Source organism: Pinus tabuliformis, chromosome 6 (assembly GCF_031772625.1).
Source record: "Pinus tabuliformis cultivar Carrire ecotype Pingquan chromosome 6, CPIR1, whole genome shotgun sequence".
Lineage (NCBI taxonomy): Eukaryota > Viridiplantae > Streptophyta > Pinopsida > Pinales > Pinaceae > Pinus > Pinus tabuliformis.
The window spans coordinates 327003602-327009198 of NC_142292.1; the positions used below are offsets into that span (position 1 = coordinate 327003602).

A 5597-nucleotide genomic window follows, 5' to 3' on the forward strand; every position below is an offset into this window, starting at 1 on the left:
CATTTGCATGTAATAGTCAGGAATTTCCTTTCGGAGATAGATAGATAGACAGACATGGGGGAATGATTACGTAATGACTCACAATGTTCATGTATAAGCTCCTTCTTACAATCCTGAATCATTTTTCCTTAAATGGATAAGTGGGTGAATCTAACATATTATTCCTTGCACCACATGGAAAATGATATCCAACTTCAACTCTATCCTAGGTTGAGCAGTAAACAAGACATGAGATCTCTGATATCTAGAATAAATCAGTCGTGTCTCCTATTATTCTCTGATCCACCTAGAAGCCATGTTTGTGGCTTGTAGCGACCTTCCTCTAGTATTGCAGGTATGAAAAGCTTCGAATTGTGATTTCCAGAATCTTGTTCATAACAGAGTTCTAGTTTCAACATCATGCTCACAAGGTCACTTGGGTGCACATTCTTAAAAATTATGGGAAAAAATCCAGGTACTAAACCTTGTAAATATTCTCTTAAAATCACCTCCAACTCTTTTCTAGTTGTAAATCCCCTTTGTTGTCGATCCAAAGTAGATTGAATTTTGATGTTCAGTCTTACTAGACGTCTAAGGACTCCCTCATAAAACCACTCACAGTTCACTATGATGAAATGAAGCTCTTGAAAATAGATGGTTTCTCCAGCTTTATGCAAAGAGCATGCTATGGCTCTTCGCCTTTCTTCAACCTTTGTGGGGTCATCATAGCGAGACTATATTATCAGCGTTGGAATCTTTGTTTCACACAGTTGAGCAAACTCTTCCCATCTCATAACTAGCTTATTAGAATGCTCAACTTTCTAATTGAACAACAACACTCTTAAGTCATCGCATAATCGGTAAATTTTGGGAACCCTTTATAAAATTGTTTTGGTTGTTTGCTGCACATGATGAGCAACCTTATTCATTAAACCAGATGACCTTGCATCCACTGTATATACGGTTGGGGATAATTCAACAAAGCCAGTGAAACGATCCCTAAGCCTGTAAATGCATTAGACTGCTGATAAGTACAATTATGAACTTTCAGAAGTTTTATCAATATGAGTGAAAATTGTGACATGAGTGAGAAAGGATTCTGCTCTTCTGGAATTGGAAACAATAAATCTTAGCCAATATACTATATCTTCTTCAAGTTCTTGAAGCTTTTTGGGTTGTCTGTTGTCTGGTTTTCTGAACAGGCTACAAATTATGAGAAAGAAAGATGGGCTCCCGGGACCAGGGAACATGAGATCATGAAAAGCATGGAACTCATGCTGACCCGCAAGGTCCCAAATTTAGATTCTAGTATCATCATCTTCTAGGACCTTGATTTTGATACCCTGAGTTCTTGTGATGGGTTCAACTGGGTTCACAAGAGTTTTTATTTGGTCTACTGATGGAATCTTGGCTCGAGCAAAACTCTGCAATATGGAATTACATAGAGTTGTTTTACCTGCAGCCAAAATTGCAGATATTGGTCATTTGAATTGGAAAAATCAATCTTGGTTGTCCAATTTATCATGGAATACCTAATAACATTCATAACAAGGATAAGTCATCTAATTTTAGAAACTGTAAAATTTTCTTACTCTTATGAATTTTGAAAAGCTTAAACCTCTTTTTAGGTCATATTTTATTTGATTCCAAATAATGAATAATCTTCCTCGTGGTCATTGCATGATCGATCTATCTATCTATAGTTGTTTTTAAGTATTATATATAATATATTATCATTCTCCTCACTGAATATTTCAACAATATATAGAATTAGATTGGATGGTTGCCTTTACCTTTGTGTAAAATGAGAAATTGATTAAGGGTGAATAGGGAAAGTCATAAATCTTGCCAACAAATTCTTGTTCATAGAGGAAAACTCTAGCAGTTTTGGGCACTGTCATGGGCATGTCTTCCAAAAAATCAATCTATGGCTCGACATTGGTATTTTGTCCAAGCCATTGGTGAACACGATCAGTTTTACTAGAGGCTTGAAGTGGAGTTCCATTTAGATCGATCTCTTCAAGCCATGGATTCACCTGCAATGTATCCATAATTGCTACAAGTATTGCATCTCCTGCAACTCCTTTACATCCCTTCAAAGACATGGACTTCAAAGCTGCATTTCTTTGAAGAGTTACAAGAATTTTGATGAAATTAGATGCGCCCATGCTACGGTCATCATTTATAGCGAATTTTAGCAAACTCTGGTTTGTGGAGATCATTTGCACCAATGCACTTACACCAGAACTACCCATTTTAGTCTGAGGTCCCCCAATGGACAAAAATTTCAAAGAATTATTTGCTTGAGGCTGGCTTGGTTTGAACCTACTAAGAGGATAGAGAAAATGATCAATTCCTTCTCCTCCCATTGGATTTATTTCAAGTTTCAAGGATTGCAGGGTATGGTTCGAAAATAGATTAGTTGTAATGTAGGAAACACCCTTATCTATGCTAGTGTTTGACATATTCAGATGTTTCAGAGTCTTGTTTTCCTGAAGGACCCTCTTGAACTCTTGAGCACATTTGGAATTGATATGATTTCCACTTATATCCATATTTTCTATAGTATTATTTTTGCAAAGAGATGTCATTTGAAACAAAGATGTTAATTTTTGTATTGCTTGGGATGTGTTTTGAGCTCCAAGATGGAAATAAATTGAGAACAATGAGTCCAATGGTATGTTGGGATCATAAGGGTTAGGATTCCATGCAAATTTTCGGCTTGCAAAAGATCCCATGAACAACTCTTTCAACTTCAAGTCATCAGGAATGAAGGTTTCATTTGGGGCACTTAGTTGGATATCTCCAGAGCTTGTGTAAGCTGGTAATTTATTGCATCATCATTAAAACCTAAAATACACCCTAACTTAACCACCTCACGTAAACCTGCAAACTCTTGTGGACCATAGGGAGCACCTCCATATACAGAGGATGAATGAAGGCCAATTGCTCCAACATAAACCTCAAAGTCAACATGGACCTGCATTACAAAACATTTCTTACATGGAATTCCTGAAGTCACAAGCATAAAGAAATTACAAATGAACTTTTTGAACAATTTCAATATCAAGTCAGACTGCAGATGATAGACAAAACTCCAGACTTTTTAAAAGGTTACCTATTTTGCAAGCTCCCTTGTTGGAACTAACACAATCACATTGGGGGCCCTTCCATAGGTTGTATTCCTACCTTTGGCATTTGGACCATTTGTTAATGACTCCACAATAGGAAACACAAATGCCAATGTTTTACCCTGAACAAATTCATGTATACATATTAGTAAATATGATACTTATTTGTAAATACCTTGTCTGTGGTTCCAGCACTAGCACCAGCCTCTCTTGTTCTGAGTTCAGTGTTTGTTTTATAATGAATAAATATCTAATGACACATAGAGGCACCAAGATGACCGGGTTGAATCTTCACTATGGCCAGGCCAAAACGTGATAAAATCGTTTCCAACAAATAATTTCACATTTCGAAGAAGAATATCCATTGACACTCGAGTTGAATCCTAGACGAGAAATATATGACATCAGAGGTGTAGACTGAGGTCGACAATCCCCCATTGATGGAACACTCATTAGATAATTAAAAAAAAATATATAATTTTTTCGAGATATGATGTTTTGCAGTCCAGAGAATATAAGATCTAATTGGTCATAATACCTACTTGCCAAAACGTGTAATAACCTCACCTTTGGTCAACATAAAGAAAGAATTTTGTACCATCCCCCGTTTTCCAGAACTTGTTGGGAAACTTCAATGGTTTCATTTCCCCCTTTCTAGTGCTGGAAACCCTGGAGTAGGAACTCGGGTCAGTCAATCGTAATGGTTTGAAATATCCTGAACGGTTCCAACCACCCAACTACCTTACCTTGATCGAATGATTGACAATCCTCTAATCGTCTAACACAATCTAATCGCGCACAGTTATGACAGGTAGCTTTTTAAGGGAGTTCTTTTCAGAGGGGAACGCCTTACGACGTAACTAGTTTCCACATACTTTCAATGACATGATAGAGTTTGATGAGTCACAAAATTTTGAGGACGTTATTACAAAAAAGAAGTACTACTACCAGGAATCTAAGCATAGGTCAGAATATATGAATGATTGGAAAGCAAAAAAGGAAGCCTCAAATTCAAAGGAAAGAAGCACGCAATTGCAGGGAAACTCCCTGGAAAAAAGAAAGGGAGTCCAATCACAACTAACAAGAGTGAGTTCTAGCAAAAGTTTATTAATGTTGAGAGAGCACTATTTACTTAGAATGTGAGAAAAGAGGTCAAAAACTATGGAGGAGAAACACATAAATATTAAACTTATAGTAAAAATCATAAGATGAGGGACTACCCATGAAAGAATAATGATCTCAAGTTATACAAGGATATTGATTTTCTTATATAAACTAATATTATTTTATATAACTAATTAATTTATATCATATCACACTTAAATATGGAGTGAAAATATTAGTTATATATATTTCTATTAAAAATAAATAAATTATTATATATATATATAAAACATATGAATTATTAGTTTTATTTTAATATTTATTAGAAAAGGTTGAGTGATGTTGTAGCTGGGTGTTTATTGGTTCCTTTGACTTTTTATTAGTTTCCAATTTTTTAAAATTTAACCTAGTATAAAGTAAAGAGATTTTTGTAGTTGGGAAAAAATCCTTCCATAGATTTACAATTAGACTTTACATCGTGTTATATTTTACTTATTGAATATCTATATAAAATAGTGCTTTGCACATGGGCATGTATGTTAATGGACAATTAGACTTTACATCGTGTTATATTTTACTTATTGAATATCTATATAAAATAGTGCTTTGCACATGGGCATGTATGTTAATGGTGCTATCTTAGTGACTGCTCTTTAATATTTATTTGTGGTTTTAAAGTTCCCGGCCTAGCACGGCATCACAAGACGACAAAAGAAAGCCGCATGCAAATCTGCAGGCCTTCACAACCAAGCTTTGAGAAATCACATTACGCGCCGATTATCATGGGTACGAATATCCCGATTCTCAAAATATTCTGGAAATCGACAATAAGGTAAGGGCAGATGAAGACCTCAAAGAAGCACGCAATTGGTGATTAATATTTATTTGTCGTTTTAAAGTTCCCGGCGTAGCACGGCATCATAAGACGACAAAATAAACCCGCATGCAAATGGAGTTGTTTATAATGAGATTTTTTGGAGATTTTGGTGACGGAATCTGGTCGAAGAAATTGAGGTTAAATCTTGATTTGTTGCAGTTAAAATGATTTTTTAATTGCATATTTGGATTTAGCACTCTGATAAACCTCTGAGATGCTTTCATTGTGCAAAAACTAGCTATCACACTTGCGATTCCAATAAATTCCTGCCAAATTTCGACCGAAAAAACAGACCAGAAAAACTTTCAAAAAATCACGTTATAGAACACTGCCATACGAATCTGTAGTCCTTCACAACCAAACTTCGAGAAATCACATCCCGCGCCGATTATCATGGGTACGAATATTCTCGGGATATTCTGGAAATCGACCATGAAAACATCACTACGTACGCACCCTACCCCTGCGTAACTATTTTAATGATTTTGACCTTTTGATCTATTCAT

At 35.7% G+C, this 5597-nt stretch overlaps 1 pseudogene; it reads right to left on the reverse strand.

The window, feature by feature from the left end:
• Positions 1 to 254: 254 nt before the first annotated feature.
• LOC149258630 (protein TORNADO 1 pseudogene) lies at positions 255 to 2570 on the reverse strand (annotated as a pseudogene).
• Positions 2571 to 5597: the final 3027 nt, after the last annotated feature.